Source organism: Rattus norvegicus, chromosome 2, assembly GCF_036323735.1.
Source record: "Rattus norvegicus strain BN/NHsdMcwi chromosome 2, GRCr8, whole genome shotgun sequence".
NCBI lineage: Eukaryota > Metazoa > Chordata > Mammalia > Rodentia > Muridae > Rattus > Rattus norvegicus.
The window spans coordinates 215,328,398-215,353,242 of NC_086020.1; the positions used below are offsets into that span (position 1 = coordinate 215,328,398).

The 24,845-nt window shown below is 39.1% G+C and overlaps 1 pseudogene; it reads left to right on the plus strand.

The window, feature by feature from the left end:
* The first annotated feature begins 1,254 nt into the window (after positions 1-1,254).
* Rpl7-ps8 (ribosomal protein L7, pseudogene 8) lies at positions 1,255-23,748 on the plus strand (annotated as a pseudogene).
* Positions 23,749-24,845: the final 1,097 nt, after the last annotated feature.

Sequence of the window (24,845 nt, forward strand, 5' to 3'; positions counted from 1 at the left end):
CTAGTTGCCTTTAATATATTCACCTTCTGATTTCTTTTTTAATTCCAGTGAGTTTGTCGAGACTTTTAAACTGTATAAGGACAAGTTATATAGTCCGATGGGTCATAGACATATTTTAAAGGCTCATTAAAAATAAACAAGCAAATTGTGGTTTAAATATTAAAGGTAAATAAAGAACGAACAGGCATCCTTGACAAGCTTAATCGAAGACCCTTAAGCATGACTTAATTATACATAGTATGTTCGGGCTTTTATTCTCCGTGTCAACAGGGAAAAAGGCATTCATTCAAAACACATCTCTATCGAGTGACTAATGTACGCTAGTACCCTGCTGGGCACTGTTCCTACTTCGGTCCACTATTGGACGTATAGCTCACTATTGGAAAGAAATGTATCCAAAGAATATTAAAACTAGAAAAGACCAGTTAAGAGGATGGAATAATTCAAAGGTGGGAAAAACTGACCAGGGAATATAATATTTCGTTTTAAGAAGACTGCACTGAGGAGGGCAAAGAATTTTAGAAACATGTCTCTTATCTTTGGCTTACCCCGTGGAGTGATCACATTTTCAGCCCTAAGGCCCAAGGTCAGACTGTCCCAATAGAGACACGCGGGCTCTGCCAGTTGGAGAATTCTGCCTGTAGCTTCCCTTTTTCTAGTCCCTGCTTTGCCCTTTTTTAATCCAGTATCAGGGCAGAGTCTGATGATCAGTTAATGAGTGATCTCTTAGTTTCAGCTGCCTCGCTTTCTCCCGCTCCCTTTCCTCCATGTATAACTCTGTTCTTGAAGAGGCAAGGCTTTCAGTGAGCCCTCAGCAGCATTTGTCAACTAGAATTACAAGGATTTTGATCTTCAGGGTTCCGCCATGTCACCTTGATTCTTAGTCTCAGGTTAAAGAGAGTAAAATTACATGGGGGAGGGGGGCAGGCATTGTAGAGCTCAGGGGTTCCAGGCCAGCCTTAGGAAGAAGGTTTGCTTGTTTCTTTATTTTTATTTTTTATTTTTTTTTAATTTTTTTCTTTATTTTTTCCCAGGGAGCAATCACAGAAACGCCGGCCCTCTAGCATCTTCCCCCTTCTCTCCCAGAGGCTCTCAGATCCCTGCAAGTAGAGAAGTCGCTTATTTTTATTGGCTACAAAAGCTATTGGAACGCTCAGGTGCTCTCTCACAACACCTTTCTTTCCCAATTTGCAGGAGCCAAGCACTTGTCTCCCCTAATACCCTCCCATCTGCAGAGGGAAGGAAAGGGAGAAGATGGATGAAGGAGGGGGCACAAAGGTGGGCCGGTCCTGGGTTGAGCCTACAGATGTCTGCGCCCCCTGGTTAGAGGAGAGTGGACGGGCTCCTGGCTGCGGGGAGGCATGTGATTGGGTATGAAGGTCAGTGGGCTCGTCAGTTTCAAAGGCGGAGAGAGGAAGGGAGTGGGTGGAGGAAGGGCTTTCAGATTGTTTTTTGCCCGGCCGGGTGTCCCGGTGTTCCGTGCTTTCAGCTTTTTTCTTATAATCCCTTGTCTGCCTCAGTCTGAAGGCTTGGCTAGGCAGAGGCCAGATCGCAAGTCCAATCTCTGGCGCCTCACCAGAGGGAAAGGATCGGGGGCAATAGACAAGTAGGAAGTAAACCACCGAATTGAAAAGATAAAAAGACCTTTGACATTTTTATGACTTCACCCTTCTGGATGACTGATAGCAAACAAAGGGGGCACCTTGGAAGGGACTAAGTTGGTCTGCAGAGGCAATTTTGTGGGTTCACGATTGTGAGGGATGGGCTGGGAGATGGAGCTTTCCTCCACATGGTAAAAGAAACAAACGTGGGTCTGGGGAAGCAATCCTTCCCTCGCTTTCCTCTTCCAAGTAGGAGAGGTCCGAGGACGTAAGGAAAAAAATTGGGAAGGTGGTGGGGTTGGGGATTTAGCTCAGTGGTAGAGCTCTTGCCTAGGAAGCGCAAGGCCCTGGGTTCAGTCCCCAGCTCCCAAAAAAAAAAAAAAAAAAAAAAAAAAAAAAAAAAAAAAAATTGGGAAGGTGGGAAAATTGGGAAGGTGGGAAGTGGCCACCGGAGTTCTCTTTGGAGCTCCCCACCCCCACCCCTCTTGTTCTCCTTACTTCTTTTAAATCAAATCCAGAATATAGTTGCTACCAGGTTGGGAGCGGAAATTAGAGGGACAGTAAGATGGACGCAGGCAGGACAGTAATAGGAGAGAAGATAGATGGCAGGATTCAAAAATCTGTCAGGAAGGCAGGGCTGAGAATAAGTCACTTTCCATTCTCTTTATAAAACAAAATGTATTAACCTTGAGCAGGAAAGCAATCCTACAGAGGTCTTTGTTTCTAGAACAGTCTTTACTCAAAGTACTCTGCCGTTTGAACAAATCATTGTGTTGTGTGTGTGTGTGTGTGTGTGTGTGTGTGTGTGTGTGTGTTGTTTGTTTGTGTTTGTTTTGGGTTCTAATGGGGTTTTCGTTTGAAGAATGAACGTGGGAGAAAATAAAGAGAAAGGGGGTAAAATGAACTGTGACAAACTCCTTTGTCTGCGAGGGTGAGGAGGTGAGAACCCGGCTGTTTTTCCTTAGGCGGATATAGAGACACCAGAGGGACGAAGCTGCAAGATTGACCACTGCACTCTGCCTGAGGCATTTTGACATGCTTCCCAGCATCTCAGCTTCTGGGCAGAACACATTTTCACAGACCGTGCAGTTGAGGATTGCACAGAGGGGGGCGGATGTGCTTCCCCCTGATGTTTAGCCCCTCCTCTCTCTATGACTCCCGCACACTCTTCTTGCCCCTCACAAACAGCACTTTCTTGCAGGTTGGACATGCAAGTATCTTGGAGAGAAATTAAAGGTCTCCAAGCAAATGAGGGTGAGGTGGGGATGGGTGGGGAATGATGAACGGAAATTAGAAGGAAGAGGAGGGGTCCTGTCAACTGGGGACAGAGGTGAGGGAAAGTTTCTACTTGGCACCGTCAGGTGTTGAATGACCAAGTACAGTAGAAGCTGACTGCAGCACTGTTGGTTCTGGAGGAGGGAGAGCGACCTCCCTCCTCTCTCTACCTCCTCCCACTCCTGCCCCTGCCTTCCTGAAAAGGCATCTTGCTGCTTGGGTCCTTTCTGTGCTGTAGACTTTGCTGGCAGGAGAAGGCTTTGGAGTTGAGCTGGAACAACTCACAGCAGAAAGCAAGTTTTGTATAACAGAGAGTGTAGGGAATAGGAGAGCAAAGAGAAGCCAGGAAATAAGGGGGGAGTGGAAGAGGAGAGGAGAACAGAAAATAATGCCAACCCAACTCTGAATGCTCAGGCTTAGTAGATATTTGGGCTGGGCCATGAGTTTTGATGCCCAGACCTGAGTGCTCCCTAAAGACAGGGCTTCAGGTGAGAGCCCTAACCTGTTCCAGTAATCTTGGCTCTGCTGCTTGGGGACTTCAGGTGCCCCAGGAGCAGGCAGCTTCTCATCAGCCTGTGATGAACACTGGTGACCCCATCACCGCCGTGAGACTCTGAATATTGCAGTGAGTTAGGCTACTTATGTTGATTCATATCCACACCTTTAAGGATAAACATATGCGTCTTTTGAAGTAGACGAGCTCAAAAGTTTGCATTTTACCTTTGGGTCTTTGTCACCTGTTGGCTTGTGTGGTTTCTGTCCCTTGCTGGTTTTCTTCATTATTCAGAATTCAAGCATCAGCCACAGCAAAGGAAGGTCTATTCCTTAGTGGAACTGGAAAAATGTCACTTGCCTGATGAAGAATACATAGGCCATTTCATGTAAGCTTGTCACATACAAATGTAGACAGGAGCTTTGTAGTGACAGCTATTGAAAATGTCCCTGAGACATTCTGCAGGGATTACCAGCATATGGGTTACCTGAATGCATTATCTGTTGGAAGACACACGTGTTTCTTTTCCGCTGTGATATCCAGTCAATCAAATTTCCGTGCTTTTAGGTTATAATTTTCTCTTTGCACTCTAACTTCACATCTGAAACCCTGTTAGCAAACATCTCAGTACCACATCACATGTACTGCAGAAAGTGACTTTTCCTATTGTATAAAACTAAAGAATATGAGAAATAACGAAGCAAGGGGTCGGTGGTATTTTTGTGGAAGTGTTTTGAAAATAGCATGGGCCACTATATAGTTCCATAGCAAGAGCTGAGTATTTTCTTTTTGTGGACTTGGTAGGAACTTGTTGCTGAGTGGGTTGCTACTTACATATTAATCCATTATTGTAGGCGTTCAGTCTTTAAACCAATTAAAATTCAAACGAAGAGAAATATTAAGTTAATGCATAAAAGAGAAACACTATTATCAAAGTCTCAAATCACCACCATGGAAGGGGAAAGTCATTTCTATTCCCCGTTCTAAATCCAGTGTTGACAACGGTAGAAGACTGAGTGAGGTTTAAATTTCCTTTCTACATGGAGGTCCTTATACTGGTACCATCCTGATTTAATGGATTTCGGAGATATATGTGTATTCTTTTAGTTGTCAAACCAAAGGTTCATTTGAAATGAGTACTCCTCATATAAACGTTGCCCATTAAGCTTGAAAAGTACTTCTTAGAAGGGGGAACAAATTACTCACAGGAGGAAATACAGAGAGAAGTGTGGAGCGAGCAGGGATATCTGGAAGGCACATAATAAAATACACACGGACTACTTTTTGGGTACAAACCGGCAACTTTTCAAGGCTTATTAAAGTTTCTTCCTCTCCCCTCCCCCTCCCCTCTCTCCCCCTCCCCCCCTCTTTCTGGCTCACCCACAGTTTGAGGCTCCACACAGTGCATTCTCCTGGGCACTCTGCTTTTCTCCTTTGTGCTTTTCTTAAACTCCCACATTCATGCACACCTCTGTATGTTCCCCTTTTACTCTCACACACACTCTTCATACACCTCACACATATCGCACACACACCACATGTACTCTCCTCTCACTTACACACACACACATTCTTCATATACACCTCACATTCTCTCTTCACTCACTCTTCACATGCTCTTCTTATGCTCTCTCTAGCCTTTTTCTTGCCCCAGTCTTTTATTGATACTCTAAAAGCAATGAAAATAAAAAGACACTGTATTATCATTGCCAAATCAAATTCAAAAGAATAACCACATCCCACAAAGAGTTAAGAATTACAATTGTTCCCCAAAGTTTCAAACTTCCCCTATTCCCAGGCCTGTGGCCAAAATAATAATAATCGTAAACTTATCATTATTTAAACTTTAACCTTTGACTATTATACTTCAGAGCTCAGAGCCTCGAGGTCAGCTACTTGCATTTGCCTGTGAAGCTCTAATGATAAATGACATAGGCAAAGCTGCCAGGCAGTAGCCAGAAAGAATCAAGTTAACCCTTAACTCAGTGGTTCTGCTAGCTTTCTGTTCTTTACATTACATACAATGACTCTTGTAAGAGTATTTTGACTTAGTTTTACTAGTATATAATTGTATGCGTTCTATACTTCCTTACCCAGGAACCACTCTCAAATGTTATATAAAACTTTAATTCTAACTTCAATAACTTTTTCCTTTCTTAGGGTCCCAATGTTGGCTCTAATTAATTTTCTAATAATTTATTCAAACTTTCTTTGCAAGTCAAGCATTAATGTGGAACTACTATTGTGCAGTTGTTTCCAAGATGAGAACACACAGCATGCACCTAGGCCATTAGGGGTGTGCTGTGCTGTGTCCCTACACCTCAATTTCCAATTGTTTAAGAATCATTACATCAAGGAACATCTAGTTTCACAGAATTCACCAGAGCAGAAGGAGAAAGAAGTAGGAAAGTCAGATATAATAGAATAATTACGCACACCAAGGCCAACTGAAAAGCAGTCACACACAAATGAAATCTACACAGCCTTTGTCCAGGGCTAAGGTTAGGAGAAATGGGAACAACAGCTTTTTACAAAGAGCTGCTGTGGGCTACTGAGATGTCTCCATCCTGACCTGGCAGTCCCTGTCATGGTGCGTTGTCCTGAGCAGAGAAGAGACTGAAGGAAAGGCCATCTGGAGACTGCCACACATGGGGATCCATCCCACATGCAGTCACCAAACTCAGTCACTATTGGGGATGCCAAGAGGTGCAGGCTGACAGGAGCCTGATACAGCTGTCTCCTGAGAAGCTCTGCCAGAGCCTGACAAATACAGAGATGGATGCTCGCAGCCAACCATTGCACTAAGAAGGGGGTCCCCAATAGAGGAGTTAGAGAAAGGATTGAGTTAACTGAGGGAGATTGCAAACCCATAGGAGGAACAATAATAACAACCAACCAGACACCCCACAGCTCCCAGGGACTAAACCACCAACCAAAGAGTACATATGGAGCCACCCATGGCTCCAGCCGCATATGTAGCAGAGGATGGACCTTTTAGGGCATCAATGGGAAGAGAGGCCTTGGTTTTGTAAGGGCTGAATGGCCCAGTGTAGAGAAGGGAATGCCAGGGTGGGAAGGCTAGATGAAGTGGGTGGGGGAGCACCCTCATGGAGGCAGGGGTGGGGGTATGGGATAGAAAAATCCAATAAAAAAATGAAAAAAAGCTTTAAAATATGGGTTCATAATGATCTCTCTCTCTCTGTCTTTCTCTCTCTCTCTCTCTCTCTCTTTCTCTCTCTCTCACACACACACACACACACACACACACACACACACACACACAGGAGCTGTTATTTAATGGGAATCCACTAACATTTACTTTTGTTTTATGTTTGATATATTTGCTACAATTCAGGGATTTTGTTTGTGAATAAATTAATCCATTAGTCCACACCTTACTGTAGACAACTTTTGGGATTTATGTGTAATATGCTATGATCGAGTTATGCCTGCATTAACATATACACTTTATTATGTGAGTTTTAAATCACAGTCTCAGGAAGAGCTGGCTGTAACTGAATACTATAATGAATAAAACATAATTGAAATTTAAAAACTAAGTAAATAATTATAATGTCTTTCTGCCTTTGGCTAGTACACCAAATGTGCCTTGTAGAGTGTAGTAAGTTCTAAGAGGAATTTTAGTAGCTTGCCAGCAATGGGTAATGAACAATGCAAGGGTGCTGATCAGCCCTGGAGTGCCCAGGATCCGCATGGAAAAAGCTGCTGGCTCCCAGAGTGTATGCTAATTCAACCTTTGAGGGGCTCAGGCTGGTCTAAGTAGTTCATTAACTTGAGTAAGTTAAAGTATCCGGTATGGTCTTGCTAATGAGTGCAGTATTTGGTAGGATAATGAATATCATGCATTTAATAAAATGTAAGTGTTCAAGATTGAAAATTTTTGCATGTCTTATATATTAAGGGTTAATGTTTAGTTAGTGAGGACTCTTTTGTCTACTGCCTAATTGTTTTATACTCACAATTCTGTAATATATGCTTTGTTTGAAGCAAAATTATTAGTAGACAAATGAGAATATATATTTATAAAGGTAGTATGATTGCCAACTCTTTAAATTCTTTTGATTCTTTGTCTTCTAAATTTGAGACTGAAATAAAAGAGCAACGATATTTAAATTAAGTTATATTTAAACGGCAATGTAAACACCACTAATTTTTGTATTGGGTGGGTTGAATTTACTTTGTAAGTTTTTTTCTGAGATAGACATTATTTATGTTAATTTCTCACAGCTCTAGCTTTTATATAAGTGTATTAAAGAATAAGAATTCAAGAGTATTTTAAACAGGGTGCCTTATTTAAAGGAGTAAAATGTGCTCTGATATAATTTCTCTCCCAAGAATTTGGGAGTTAGAATCTACATGAATTGCTAATCAGTACTACCTTTTCATGTTACTAAAGAGGAAACTGAGGAACAGACACACAAACCTTAAAGTACTGACATTTTAAGGACTGTTGGACTCAACGTTATACTCTTTATATTGTGCTATTAAGATGTTAATATGAAATTTGGGAATGAAAAAGAAAGGTTATAGTTTACAATTTAATAAAAGATGAATGTGTGTCAAATTGATGTGAGGTCAGTTGTGCTGTTTGTCAACTTGACACAAACTTAGAAATGTCTGGAAAGAAGTAAATTTAACTGGGAAAATGCCTCCATAAGTCTGGCCTATAGGCAAGTCTGGAGGGCAATTTACTCTTCTTACTATTGTGTTCCTGGTCGCTTATTCAACCTACGTTTTTATAAATCTTAGGACTGGCTAGGATTAGCACCACTATAGTTATCTGGGCCCTCCTGAATAAATCATCAATCAAAATAAGTGCCCTCCAGACAGGGATTTCTACTGTTAATTCAGCTATAAGCAATTAAAACAGTCAAACTCTTATAGACCATGTAGGAAAAGTACTTCATGGAAAAGTACTTTTATAAATTTGATTAGAATCATATAATTTTACATGACTCTGGGTAGCATAGACGAAATTCTATTAAATATGCACTGAGATGAGAGAATATTTTCCCTTTAGATATGATGTTAAACGGGCATTATTGTCCTGTACAAAAGTGGTCAATTGTGTCTTAGGGAAAAGATCAAAGAACATTTATACAATAATGTGGAAAAACAATATGAGTTTCTTTAAAAAGCCATTTACAATTGTTAAATTATTTTGCTAGAATGTTGCAATGTTTATCAGCTTTTATTAATTTGGAATTTGAGTGCTTTGTATTTCCTATTCTTAAAACAAATCACTGTGAATTGTCATATGTAAACATTGTATTTAGGAATACTCTCTCAGTCCATCCACAATTGGAGAATTAAAAGAAGGTAACACCTCAGGGCTCTCTTTTGGCTCACCAATTCCAGGTTGGCAAGGAACAGAAGCAGTCTCCAAATGGCCTTATAAGCCCTCCAGTCACCCTTCTTTCTTCCTCCCTTTCCTCCAAGTTTCTGACAGTTATTTCTTGTACCCACCAGGGACAGCCTTTGGTGCCTTTGGAACACTACAAGCCTAGAAAAGGACACCGATAGCAACAGGGCCATGCTTTCTTCCTTGGACAGAGAAGTCCCCTGCTGGGATAGGAGAGCCTACCCACTGAGATATTCTCCTGGGACCACTAAGATCCTTTTGGAGCAAGACTCTGATCCTGTTGACAATAAAAGAGTGGTTAAACACAGGGACTATGCCTCCCTGGGTTCATCTTAGCAACTAATACATGTTTGTTGGAGAAGCTCATGGTTCCTGGTCAGGATGAGGGTGAACACCTTTCAAAAGGCTTCTTAGAATTTATGACAGGATTAAGGACAGAGGTGACTTCAGGAAACAACAGACAGCTTGTGGCAAACAGAGGGATAGTCTCGCCTATCTGGCATGGGCCTCTCTTAAGAATTTGTTTTACCCAACCAAAGCAAACGGGCAGACATCAATTAGGTTTAGGAAGTAGTAAAAGGAATAATCTTGCTCCTTTTGGGAAGGGAATTGTTTTTATCACAAGGACTCATGGGATACCTCAGTTTGTTTATTTATTTTTTCTAAAATTCATCCTCCTGTCTGTGCTTTATAAGTACTGAGACACCCACTGTGTTGGGCATTTATGATGTTTGTTTTGAGACAGGCTCTTGTTTTGTAATGCAGGTGTTCCTGAAATCTAAATCCACTTGCCTCCATATCCAAAGCCCTGGGACTAGAAGTGTGAACCAATGTGCCCAGCTGAGATTTGGCTCCTTTTGTCAATCTCTTAAGCACTTTCAAAGTCCTGAGCCCTGCATTCAGAAGATGGTTCAGAGGGAAAAAAGCACTTTCTGTCAAACCTGATGACATCAGTTCCCCTAAATCCACGTGTAGTGAAGAAGAGAACCAACTCCAGCAAGTTGTCCTCTGACCTCCATACATGGAACCTCATGCATACACACACACACACACACACACACACACACACAGAGAGAGAGAGAGAGAGAGAGAGAGAGAGAGAGACTAATTAATAAATAACTACAAGTTTAACAAATCAAACAATAAATCATCATAGACTTCAGATTGGGATCTGCTCTCATGTATCAGAAACACCAGAAAACTTCAGGAATCTCCATTCTCAGAGAAGGGCTGTGTGTGGCTTCTGACCCATGGACTCTGTTAGGATTCTTTCTTGGGAGATTTGAGGTTTTACTTATGCAGAAATACCCAAGTTCTTCCTGGGATAAGAGCAGCCACAGGGAGAAGAACTATGAGAAGGTCCTGGCTGAGGTGATGGGTGGAAGAGATAAGCTGTTCGGAAGCCAGAAAAGCTTGCTAGGGTCGAAGCCTCAAGCCCCTTTCTCCAAAATTTGTCCTAGGTGTTGCTTTGTCTGAATGTCAATACCTCAGAGATCCCAGTTAGACTGGACTTCTGGAACCCCACAGGATGCTGAGGACTCTCTCTGGACTTCTGAGGCCAGTTATTTTATCCCAACAACAAATCATGCAACTAATACAGCAACCACAGGGATGATGGAAAGACCGTGAACTGCAATGCGTCTTAGCACATCCGTGTAGCTTCTTTTGAGAACACATCACTGACTAAGCTTTCTACTTAGAAGCCTAACATTTCTGAGTTGTCAACAGCATTGTCATTGTATTGTTGTCACTGTTATTAAGCAAGGGTTCCTTGTAGGGAAGGTATTGATTTCCTAATTGGTTCCTGATTTTGTCAATAAAGGAGGCAGAAACTAATCGCTGGGTGACAAGAAAATGGTGGGATTTCCGGGTTCCAGGAGGAGGAGAAGACAACTAAGAGAAAAGAATTCGGAGCAGGCTTTAGAATGGGAGAACGCAACACCTATGTAAGATCTTGGGGCCTGAAGATGATGGCAGGAGTAGACTAACTGATAAGATTAGGGCAGGAAATTCTTTACCTAGCCACTGAGTTATCTGTTAGTTTTAAAATATTAAAACTGTTTAGTGTCTTCCATTCACAGCATTAAAGTGGGCTGGAAGAGAAAAGGCACTGCAGGCTGGCCACAGAGCAATTTGGAGCTCTGGCTTGACAAAGCTAAGCAGGATGAAGAGATAACCAGGTGGAGTGAGGGCCGGTGAGAGTGTGGCCCCAGGAAAAGGAGCAAGTGTGTTCTTTGTAAAATTACACACAACAGTCTCTTGAGCCTGAGCAACAATGATCACAGACAGCCGTTGGTAACACACTAGTTCACAAGTAACTAAATAAAGGGCAACATATACAGTGAGGAATGCTGGCTGATGGGATGATTCCCTACTCCCATGGTTAGGGGTTCCATAAGAACACTGAGCTATGCAGCCATAAAATGCATACAGAGGACCTAGTGCAGACCCATGCAGGCTATGTGATTGTCTTTTCAGTTTCTGTGAGTGCCCTAAGTGCCCTGCTTAGTTGATTCCATATTCTAATTGTGTCCCAGAACCCTCTGGCTCTTCCTCCTCTTCTGTGGGGTCCCTCAAGTTATACCTCTGCTGCCATCAGTTACTAGATGGGACTTCTCTGATGACAGACTAGGTACCAATTTATGAGTCTAGTAGAATATCATTAGAAATTATTTCATTCATATTTTTAAACTTTTGCCAGTTGCCATTCATTCTATTATTGATCTCTGCGTTATGTATCTTCAAGTATGGAACTAGAAAAAAAATCATCCTTATTAGGTAAACAAGTGTCAGAAAGACAAACATGGTAAATACTCACTTATAAGTGAATATTGGCTGTTAAGTAAAAGATAATCATGTGTAAGCTTATATTTTTCAAACCCTACTTTAATAAGGGTTCTTAAACACTTCAACTTCCCTTATAGCCCGCTGATCAAAGTTAGGGGAGGAAAATGGTTAACAGGACAAGGGGAATGTCGACCTTTGGAGCTATTCTAATCTTTGTTTTCAGCAGTGAAGTCCAGCAGCAAAACACCAACATGAATCAGCAGCAGCAGTCCAGAAGAAACCATGAGGCGAGGCTCCAGCAATTTGCCTGAGTCCACAGAAGAGATAAGAAGCCACCAGAATATGGTGAGAAGTTTTTTGACAAGTTACTCTCTATGAAGTCATGACAAGCAAAGATCAGCAAAGCAATGTAAGGTGAACCAATACAAGCTTATCACCAGTAAATACTAGTGAGTTAGAACAAGGCAAACCAATACAAGAGTCTCCCCACACTGACTATAGGGTCATGTTTATATTCTTTCTAAACATTACATGTTCTCTCATGTTTCTACTTCAACAAAACATCCTTTCACCTGTCCGCTCCAGCAAAACATCATATGACATAACTGAGTTTTCAAAGAAACCAGAAAATCCATTTCAATCACTCTACAATCTACAGACCCAGAGAGGCCAAGTAACAAGTATTGTATAAGGTGGAATCCATGGATCTCCCTTGGAAGGGGAAGCAGAATATTTGTTTCTCTATGTCATATGATGAGTTGTATGGTGTCTTCAGAAACAACTTTAACTACCTGGCTGCAGGTAATTAAGAGTAACAACAACAAACTGGCTTGTTATTGACACCTCAGAGCCTCCCTGACCAATAACTCAAAGGGCAGTAAAACTTAAAATTATATATACATATATATCTGTGTTAAAACTTTTACATGTGGATTAATGTATAAGTCAATTTTATTTAAACAATAAAAGGGAAATAACAATATAAGAAGGTAAAGACAGAAAATTTGAATTTGAAGTATTAAATGTTTGTGTCCTATTTTATTAGATTTATTTTTACATGTTAATTAAAATATAGTTATATTGGCTACCCTCTTCACTTTTCGTCTTCCATTCATTCTCACTCCCCCTCCCACCTTACTTTTGAGCTGATAGCATCTTTTATTTTATTTGTATGTTTATGGCATGTGTCTTGTTTAGAGAAACTTGAAGGTTTTAAAGATAGCTTGGATGTATTAGAGAGATTTTGGTATTTTAGAGAAACTATGGCTATCTTAGGCTATTAGTATTTTTAGAGAGACTATGGACACTGAAAAAGACTATGGATATGATTCGAGAATAATATTTGAAAACTCTGAGACCTGTAGAGTAGGAGGGAAACTCTTAAAGAAAAAATTAAACATGCTAACACATTACAAACTAGTTCTACACTAATTTGGTGCTTATATACTGCAGAATGCTGGTAGGAACAAAATAAAGATCCTTGTTTTAGTAATCATTATGTTCCTATAAGAGTAGAAACTCTATTTATAGTAAGATTATTTCAGTTTTATACCACACTGCCATCCTGAATCTGAGCCAAGACTTTTCAGTGTTGCAGTGAAATCACACAGCAACACACATGTGGTGAGACCAGCGTTAGAAATGCAACAAACTGATTATCAGTCATTATGTGTCCCCAAACCTCTCACCCTATGCCATTTCATGACCTCTACCATTTCAACTACATATGGGACCATGATTTACAAAGATGAGATTTAAAGGGCCAATGTTGGAGTTCTTAAAATGACAAATCAATAGCACATATATTTTCACCCTCTTCTTTTAATAGCTTTATCTTTTAGGATAAGAGATGGTGTTTTTGTTTTCTAGAAGAACAGTTTACTGTTTTCTAGAACTTATTTTTTAAATTTTAAGAAATACACTGTCAATTTCAAATAAAACAAGGAGAACAACTTTATAAAAACACGCTGTTACTGTTGGATAAATACTGTTATGTGAGGAAGGAATTCCAAGTTTACATGTAATCTATCACACGGTTTTCCATTCTCCATTGGACGGAATGCAGGAAAATTATGTCACATTGTATCCCATTAAACTACAGTGATTTCTGTATTTAAGCAGTATATATTCCTATATGTCTTAATAATTACATTAAATAATATAACCTTGATAAATTTCTTAATTCACTTTCTCAATGTAATCTTTAATTCTAAATGTTATTATTTCATTGTAAATGTGGGAAAATATATTCAAAGTGAATTTTAAAGCTCATAAACTTAATTCTTAAGGACAAGAGTCTTAAAGGGAAAGAAGAAATCAGAATACCTCAAAACAAACAAAGGTATGATTGATTACCCATACAACATACTTCCATTTATGTAGATATGGTGATAGTTTATGGATTTGTAGTAAACAACATAATTTCTGTTTGTGTGTTATAAAATAGATCAAACTTAGGCCTCTTGTATGTTCAACAAGTACTTTTCTAATAAGGAGCTTTGTAAACCCCCCCCCCCCGTGAGTGTGTGTGTGTGTGTGTGTGTGCTTATTTACCTGTCTGTGTTGGGCTGTATGTATGTATGTATGTATGTATGTATGTATGTATGTATGTATGTGTGTGTGTATTTGTCTGTCTGTCTGCTGAGCTGTATGTATGTATGCATGGTGTGTGTCTGTGTGTGGTACTACAAAGAATGGCAAGAATAGAACCTTGCATGTATATGTGGGTGTGTATAGGTCTAGGCAAATGTTGCAAACAAAGCAACACTACACAGCTTGAATATATCAGCTGATAAAACTATACCAATACAGGGAGTAAACAATTCACTGAAAATGTATAATATTCAAAGCACTGTAAAATTATAATACACACAAAGAAAATTTTCAGAAGATACCATCACTATTTTTGTGACTATTGCACTTGTATTTTGCCTGCTCTATTTTACAATGTGCTTATGACTAATATTTTCTTGAGGGAAGATAAGTCAGTGAGAATTATCTTTCCATTGTACATTTTTATTTTCATCTTCTGGTGACAGCCACACTTTTATAGGAAAGACAATTGAGGGTGGGTATGGCAGCTGTCACAGCCATGCTCTGCATGAAATTGGATGCTGTGCAGTTTTTCCTTTTGGGGATAATATGTCCTTCACCCTGATAGACATGTACTAGACAAATAAAATGTTCACACTGGTGCAAGGCAGCCCAGCCTTTGTCTGTGATTGGATGAAAAAGAAATGGAAGGCCATGTATAAACCATTGAAAGCAAACATCAGCATCATTGCTAATTCCAAACAATTTATGCTTTGAATTTATCTACTTTATTTTTCTTTGTGGAGGAGAAGGAGGAGGGAGAGGAAGAGGGAGAGGAGGAACAGGAAGAGGAAAAAGATGTTTCTACAATGAGAAGTCCATTAAGAAATATTTTTTTTCAATGCCCTGGGAAGCAAGCTGGGATCCTAAAAGCGAGTGACTGACAATGAGTGTTTACTCAATGGTGTCCCTGAACTAACAAGGATAGCCCCAGAGCTGAGACAATCCCGGGAACTCCTGGCCTGAGGAGATATCAGGGCCAGAAAGCTGAGCCAGTCTCTGAAGTTCTGCAAGGTCTCACCAAATATAATGAAACTAACAGTAACTGACCAAAAGTATAATAACGCCACTGCTTTGCCCTAACAATCATGCTAGAGGTGACCTAACCCTTCTAGAAAATTCCCCTTGCTATGTATACAAAGAAGGCCTGAGAGCTGCTCAGGTTGTTACCATTTTGATGAGTGGCTTACTCCCTTTATGACAGTAATTTTTGCAGAATAAACGTTCTTTTCCTTTGTATATTATTTGAGTCTGCGGTCTTTCTTTAGTGATTTTTGGACCCTAACATGTAGTATATGAACAAAACAACTTACAACATTAAAGTGATACAAAATTGTCTTTTGCTTTTTGAATAGGGAAATTTTCAGATAAACAGAGTTTTCCTGTATTTCTAAATTCATGCCAATTTGTATTTAAATTAAGAGGTTTTCTGTTAAACTTTACAAGATAGTTTAATTTTCATCACTAGGAAGCAGGGTAACATTTGTGTTCTGATCTCATATTTGCATCATAGATGGAACTCAGGACATATTAATAAAACAAAACAATTCAAATATCAGGGATTGAACTCTGAATTATAGAGTCATAGCTAAATGTAGCATCACATATCTGTTAAATGTATTTTTACAAAGGAAATGATCTTCACACAAATATCATACCGTGATCTCGAGTCCGGGTCTAGAATTTATGATCTGAATTAAAGATCTTGGCTAACCTAACAAAAACGCTATTCCCATGTTATTTGTATAATAGACAGTCATAAATCTATCTATTGGGCTACAAATGTGGATCATTTGTAGTTTGTTACTCAAATTCTTTGTTTTATTTGAATGCCAATGCACAAGTATCATTGTTGAGGTCAATGCTGAATGAACCACAAAAGGATGGAGAACTTATGGAATGCAGCCCACGGGTTAGCACAAACATGGTGTGTGAGCCTTGGCGAGGCAGAGCCCCCAAGGACCATCTATGTATCTTGAGGACTTCGTGCTGTTACAGAGCATCTCCCTGTTTGTTGCCCTTGAGGGCATGCATCATCTGCCTCCTAATCTATGAGCTGTATGAAAACTCTAAGGGGGTTTTCAGCCCTTCACTGGGCAATGTCATTGACACTTATAATAATAATGTTTGATCTTATTCAAGCATTGCTACTGGAACGGATTACTGATTCAACCACCACCCTTGGAAAGAACTTAGAGATGTAGATTGTCAATAACCAACAACATTAGAATTTGTAAATGTAGACTGTTAGTAATGTTAGGTTAAGATGTTTTGGTTAGTGGCTATGGTGTAGGAAACCTTGGGGAACAATTCAGAAAGGCACACTTTTGATTATTGAACAAGAGATGTTTTTTAAGGTTAGGGAACAGGAACAGCTGCAGCCTAGCTAACGCTAGCTGATGTGCCCCTCTTGCTAAAGCTGAACTGGTAATCAAGGTGGTGATTAAGTTCTTGTACCCATTTTTACCCTCAGCTTACTGACATGATTTACTAAAGCAATTGCTAATGAGTAAATGTCCACCCTAAGGATTTAAACTAGAAATGACTGTTTATATAAAAGTTTAGATATATGATTCTTTCTAGATTTGATAAGACTATTTTAAAAAATAAATAATAGTATAACTTATTCTTTCTTTGTAACCTAAAACTGCAGCCAACCAGTAAAAGGAAACAGGTTGGGAAAATTACCTTGCTTGCTTACATTTGGTTAATCTATAACAAGTTGCTGAGTAATGAATGTATGTAGTTCTTGGGAATAAATTGTTTTTTCATCTATACTACATAAAATGCTTATTCATGTAAAGGTATTGTGAAATATACTGGGTATTTTATAATTATTCGCTAGAAGAAAAATAGAATATTAATACACTGCGATTTCTATACTGCTTAAATGATTTTGTTGGGATATATAAACTATAAGAGGAAAAAGTTAATTTGTTGGAACTTGTAATGCTTGCTCCATCTACCGTGTGTGTGTGTGTGCGTGTGTGTGTGTGTGTGTGTGTGTGTGTGTGTGTGTGTGTTTCACTGTCCTCACATAATCAAGTTTTGTTTCCTGGGAGAAAAATCAGCTAAGTGACCAATCACTTACTCTAGGCCCTGCCTCAGTTTACATGTCATGTCAGAGGTGACCTCTGACACACCATAAAACAAAGGACTTTGATAAAGCATTTTTTTTCTAATGCTGTACTTTAACGTTCCAGGACTTGGGTTTCTCTTCTCAAATCTAAGAACATATGACATCTGAGGAGTTAAAGTAGAGAAAAAATACTCATAGCATTTTTATAGGAATAGTGTTAACATGAAGTAAACTGTAGCCTCTAGATTTCCTGATTGCTCTGTACTCGTCACTGCCTGGATGAGCAGTGGAAACCAAGGGTATTAAAGCAAGATTTAAAGGTGATGACAAGGATAAATATAGCTTAACTCATTGGAAATAGCATTCTTTGATATATATTATATATATATATATATATATATATATATATACTTAATTTAATATGCTGCTTAAGGCTAAGTAGTTATTTTATATAAATTCTACTTCAGCTTCTTTGCCCTATGCTTCCTGAAGACATCTGAAAATATATTTTTCGTTGTTGTTGTTGTTGTTGTTGTTGTTGTTGTTGTTGTTGCTGACACTACAAATTGTCCTCATTAGGACTTTATAATGAGCAGCAAACGAGTTTTCTTAGAACTATGTATCAATTAGATCTTACGAATATGTATTTATGAAATAGAATAAAATGGAAAAACTATATGAAGATATAAATAATACAACTATAATTGTTCAGGTGATAAAAATACTTTATGTCCATAAATGTCATTGCAACTATCCCCAGCAACTACCTCACAGCTTCTTTGTATTGTAAACATTTATCTTTGACTAAGAAATGCTTCATAACATAAATTTATTGTTAATGTTCATGGAAAAGTCCCTGTTGTACTCTACTGGTTTATTATTGTTGCAGAAGTAAAGAATATCAAATCCTACTTTATAATGAAATTTTTTTTCCTCTCCATTTCAGCTTCATACAAATTCATTAAATACTCCTCCACTGCTGGTGGGATTGCAAGCTGGTACAACCACTCTGAAAATCAGTGTTGTGGATACTCACAAAATTGAACATTGGACATTGCACTACCTGAGGATCCAGCTATACCAGTCCTGGGCATATACCCAAAAGATGCTCCAATGTATAACAAGGACATATGCTCCACTGTGTTCATAGCAGCCTTATTTATAATAGTCAGAACCTTTAAAGAACCCAGATGTCCTTCAACAGAGGAATGGATTTAATAAATGTGGTACATCTGCACAGTGGAGTACTATCCAGCTATCAAAAAACAATGACTTTATGAAATTCTTAGGCAAATGGATGGAACTAGAAAATATCATCCTGAGTGAAGGAACCCAATAACAAAAAAACACACATGGTATGCACTCGCTGATAAATGGATATTAGGGGAAAAAAAACCTCAGAATACCCATGATACAACTCACAGACCATATCAAGCTCTCTTGAGAAGGAGTACAAAAGTGTGGATGCTTCAGTCCTAGTTAGAAGGGGGAACAAAATAATCATGGAAGGTAGAAAGAGGACAGAACCTGGAAAAGAGAGGAGGGGGAGATAAAAAGGAGAGGGCAGGATAAGGTGTGAGAGGAGACTGGGGAGAAGTACAGAGGGTCAGGAATTTGAACAGAGGTGTGTAGCAGTAGGGCACGAGGGACTGGGGGTAGCAGCTAGAAAGTTCCAGATGCCAGGAAAGCAAGAGGCTGCCAGGACCCAATGGAGATGGCACTAGCCAAAATACCCAACAAAGGGGAGATAGAACCAGTAGAGAACATATCCAGTGGTTAGGCACAGGCTCCAGTGAAGGGATGGGCCACCCACCCATCTCAAAAATATTAATCCAGAATTGTTCCTTTCTAAAGGAAATGAAGGAACAAAGAGAGGGACAAAGACTGAAGAAAAGGCCATCCAGAGACTGCCCCACCTGAAGATCCATCCCATCTGCAGACACCAAATCCAGACACTATTGCTGGTGCCAAGGAGTGCTTGCTGATGGGAGCCTGACATAGCTGTCCCCTGAGAGGCTCTGCCATAGCCTGACCAATACAAATATGGATGCTCACAGCTAGCCATTAGACTAAGTATGGGGACCCCAATGGATGAGTTAGGGGGAGGACTGAAAGAGCTGAAGGTGTTTGCAAGCCCATAGGAAGAACAAACAAACAAACAAAAAAAACCCAACCAACAAACAAAAAAACAAACAAACAAACAAAAAAAAACCAACCAACAAGACACCCCAGAACTCCCAGGGACTAAATTATCAACCAAAAAGTACACATGGTGGGATCCACCGCTCCAGCTGCATATGTAACAGAGGATTGCCTCATCTAGCATCAATGGGAAAGAAGGCTCTTGGTCCTATGGAGGTTTGATGCTCCAGCATAGGAGAATGCTCCGGTGGTGATGTGGGAGTGGGTGAGAGGGGTGGGGAGCATCCTCAACAAGGCAGGGGAGAGGGGGAATGGAATAGTGGGTTGTGAAGTGGAAACTGGGAAAGGAGGTAACATTTCCAATTTAAATAAATAAAATAATCAATAAAACATTTTTCTTTTTAATTAGTCATTTCTCTGTGTGTATGCTCCTTGTGTTCTCTCTCTCTCTCTCTCTCTCTCTCTCTCTCTCTCTCTCTCTCTCTCTCTGTGTGTGTGTGTGTGTGTGTGTGTGTGTGTGTGTTCAATTCTGTGTTCAACCAATCCTCTGAGATCAGCAAGGCTACTTTAAATGATTTTCTGTTATGGTAACATAGTGCTTTTGTATTCTATATGTGCTTACAAATGAAGAAAATTTAGGGAGAAGCATAAACACATATGTTTAAGACAATTATAAAGATCCAAATGAATTCCTGTGACTTTGTATGAGTTCAGTATTCAGAAATATATTGGAGATTGCAGTTCAAGCCATTTAAATTTTAAATTAATTCAGGGAACACTGAAGACTGCATCATGCCTCATCTTTGAAACATTTAAACATTTTTATTCATAACAGTTTAGGTCTTCAGAATCTTGTGTCTTGAACTATGAATCAAATTTAAATGTAGGGACTTGAAAATTGTTACTGAAGTTATTTAAATCCATACAGTGTATGACCCTTAGTGAAATATGTCTTAACTCATCAATAATAATATTCTTTAATACATAACTTAAATTTAGTATGACAATGTTATTTTATGTAAATTCTATTGCAGGTTCTCGGTGGTTGTAATGTGTATTACTTTATGGAATGCAAGTGTGGATGATGACTAAAGTTTTGTAACATCTGGTATTTATTAATATATTAATTCAATCAAAATATGATTTTTAAAATAGAAAAAACAAACACACTACTCAATGCTATTGCTGTATGTTTGTCATAAAATTAAAATAATAGACTTGGTTGAAGTGAGATTTATTTGGGAAAGTAGGCCCATTTTTCTAATCAGCACTCGGGATGCTCAGTCAGGAGGATTGCCATACAGTTGATCCAACCGGATTTACAGTCTCAAACTTCATCTCAAAAAAGCAATAAGAAGAACATTCATGGAACTTTAAAAAATGAGATGAAATCCAGGGAGGGAAAGATGTGCAGTGAGTAAAGCTCTTGTAAGACAAATTTGACTGCAGATACCTAGCATGTGGTGAAAATGATGCAGAGGCTCTTGTGACAATCACAATGAGATGTCCAGGGTGACATTTCTGTAGACAAACATTCAAGCAAGCCCTCTTTGCTCCTAGAGTTGCTCTGAACATCTGTGTGGGAGCCTGGGGCCTGAGGATGCTTCAAAGAATCTCTGGGTGCTATCTGGCCCACAGGCTGCCAAGAAGTATTTGCAGGGCTGAACTGCTATCAGTGTGAAGTTACTGGTGTTGCCAAGAAGGCATAAGCTATGTTCATTTGGCAAGAAACAACCAGACATAAGCACTCTAGAATGCTGTCTACCGATTCCTTGAAGTCCGGGGCAGGCTCAGGTCACCTTCCTCTGTGTTAAATGTCACTGGCCACAGACAGGATTGCCTGCTCCTCCTGGGTGTTTTGTTTTGTTTTGCCTTTGGTTTTGATTCTGCTGAAATAAATGAATGAGAGACAAATGAAAAGGAAAGAGTTATATCTGTAACCCAGCACTGTATAGACAGAAACTGCCAGATTGTACAATATTCTTAGTTAGCTGTTTCTGTTTTAATATCATTTTTCTTTCTTGAATAAATAAAATTTTATATTCACCAAATATTTATGGAGTTAAATCAGTGTGGTCAGTTCTCCTGAAAGCAGAAAACCTTGGTTGTTTTAACTTTACCACAAAAATTGTAATTGTAATTATAATAATTATCATTGTTAATGATGGCCTATTGTTTTCTAGACCCTGGTATTAGGTAAATGTTTATTGAATAAGATAATTGAAAATGAATGTGGTTGTAAAGGAATACTTTATGTCTAATTACAAGACACTTAAGAGCTGGACAATGTTCAGCAGTGCAGAATATGTAAGAAGAAGCAGAAAACGACACATGGTAAGGAAGGACTGACTTCAAAGAGAGATGTTGGAGAGAAGAAAATGGGTATCTCTGCAGGTAAGAACATAACTATTTCAATTATGGATGAGAGATGTGTAGACTCTCTATACTGTTGCCCGTCTCAGACTCCATCACAGAAGGTGGCAGTTTCTGTCATACCCAGTTGAAAATGGACCAGAGGAAACTTCTGCCACAAGAAGGGTAGGTGCCTTCACAGAGTAGCAAATCGGGTCACACTGCTTACGTCATACACATTTATGGGTTGTCTGTTTCTTCTGGAGATACACATTCAGCACGCAGATCTAATCTGCTTTCGGACTAATAGGTGAGAAGGTGAAGGTATAAGGACATGGTTTCTGAGTAGGTGTTCTCAAAAGAAACTGCACTATGAAAAAAAGAGAGAGAAAGAAAAATCTTCAGAAAAGAGACTGAATGATTCAAAACACTTCTACGCCTAACAAATACCATAAACTGTATACAACTTGGAGTTTCCTAGCAAGGTGGTAATTCTTTCAATTTATAAAATATAATGGCTCTACATGGGTAGAGAATTCTTTGCTTCCAGCCAGTCAAAGACCAAGAAGAAATCTGTGAAGTACAAAGGCAGCGAAGAGAATCGGGAAGGTTGAGTTTATAACTGTATATAATTAGCATTATAACAGCCTTTTGCTTATACATTATTAGTAGTTTTGTGGCAGGTTGATTATGACATTTTAATCATAGAGTTTCTTTTGTTTGTCCTTAACAAAAACATGAATTTCCATGACAGCTTTATTTTCTTAGGTAGTAATTTGATTTTTCCCGAAAGATTAAATTCTATCCAAATCATGACAGGAACACCTTCCTCAAGTTTTATTTCAAAAGAAAATTATGTTATTTTATTTTATTTTTATTGAGTTATATTTAACATCCAACCTCATGTATGTTACTTTACTAATTATAGTGATTAGCTTTGCAGTACTCTGTCAATCTAGTAACAGTCCTTGCCCTCGTTTTCCATGGTAACTCCTGTTTTTCCATTGGGAAAACACATCTATAGAAATATTGCATACGTAAAGACAACTTTAGATATGATTATCACCTCCAGTTTTTCTGCGAAAAAGACTACGCAGGCTTCCTTTATATTTTTATTTTTCTATCATTAACGATAATTAAACAATATATCATGATTACATTTTCCCCTCCCCTTAATGCTCTGAGATTTTCTACAACAACCATCTCATCAAAATTCTTACTTTTAAAATCTCTTCTTAGAGGGAAACCAATGAACAAAGGAAAAATAGTCATCTAAAGAACCCTAAGTAAGCTTTTTCTCCTTTTCCGGCTGGAACCGTGGAGGCTGAATCAGAAAAGAAAAAGAAGGTTGTCCTTGTGCCAGAAACCTTGAAGAAAAGGCAAAGAAATTTCACAGAGTTGAAAGAGAAGTGCCGGAGGAAGAAGTTTGCCCTGAGAACACTGTGAAAGGCAAGGAGAACGCTCACCTATGAGAAGGCAAAGCTCTATCACAAGGAGTACAGGCAGATGTACCGGACTGAGATTCGCATGGCTAGGAAGGCAAGGAATGCTGGGAACTTCTATGTGCATTTGTCATCAGAATCCGAAGTATCAATGGAGTTAGCCTAAAGGTGCGCAGGGTGTTGCAACTGCTTCGTCTCCGGCAGATCCTCAATGGCACCTTTGTTAAGCTCAACAAAGCTTCAGTTTACGTGCTGAGGATTGTGGAACCGTACATTGCATGGGGGTATCCCAACTTAAAGTCAGTAAATGAGCTCATCCACAAGTGAGGCTATGGCAAAATCAATAAAAAGCAGATTGCCTTGACTGATAATTCCTTGATTGCTCGATCTCTTGGTAAATTTGGCATCATCTGCACAGAGAGTCTAATTCATGAGATCTATACAGTTGGGAAACGCTTCAAGGAAGCAAATACTTCCTATGTCCCTTCAAACTATCTTCCCCACGAGGTGGAATGAAGAAAAAGACAATTCACTTTGTGGAAGGTGGAGACGCTGGCAACAGGGAAGATCAGATAAACAGGCTTATTAGACGGATGAACTAAGGTGTTGCACATGTTATTTTTATAATTTGGTCAGTTAATGAAGAATCACAGCTTGAAAGAACGAAAGAAAGAAAGAAAGGAAGAAAGAAAGAAGGAAGAAAGGAAGGAAGGAAAGGAAAAAAGAAAAAAGAACTCTAAACTAAAATTAGACAAAACATTAATAAACAAATGAGAAAAAGACAATACAAATAAATAAACAGTAGAAAAATTGTGAAAGAAAAAAAAACACTAGAAACTCATATGAATGTAGACACAGACATTCCCCCCCCCCAGGAATCCAATAAAATAATAGTTAATAATAATAATAATAATAATAATAATAATAATAATAAACAACCAGAAGCCACAGTATATATCCTAAGAACCTATAAGGGTGGGGGGAAAGAAAAGAAAAAGGAATCAAAAGAATAAATCATGTCCTGATTCTACAGAATGAGACACGGAACAGCGAAGGATGCCAGAGTTTGTTTCTGTTGGTCATTTATTGCTCATCTTGGGGCCTTCCCTTCAGAGTAGCATGTAAAAGAAATGAATAACTTTTTCTGTAAAACCACTTACCAAGGATAAATCAATTAACTTAAATTGACTTAAAACCCCCAAAAGGAAACAGAAGCAGACATTACCCCCAACCATAAAATGTCAAATGATTTTAAGGAAGAATTCTACCTGACTTTCTGAAGAAGAATTAACATCAATATACCTCAGATTATTCCACAAAATAGAAACATTGCCTAATTCAATTTATTAGGTCACATTCAACCCAATACTCAAAGATTTAAGAAAGAAAGAAAATTACAGACCAATCTCCCTTATGAACATATATGTAAAAATACTTTATTTTTTATTAATTATTTTATTTTTATTTCTAATATTGTCCCTCGTCCTGGTCTCCCCCACCCCTTCCCTCCTCCCTTTGCCTCTAAGAGGGTGCCCCGCCCACCCATCAGGCTTCCACAGGGCCAAGCATCTCCCCTCCCACTGATGGCAGATAAGACAGTCCTCTCCTACATTTGTAGAGGGAGCCACTGACCGGTACATGGATACTTCTTGGTTGATGGTTTAGTCTTTTGGAGCTCTGAGGGATCCTTAGTTGATAC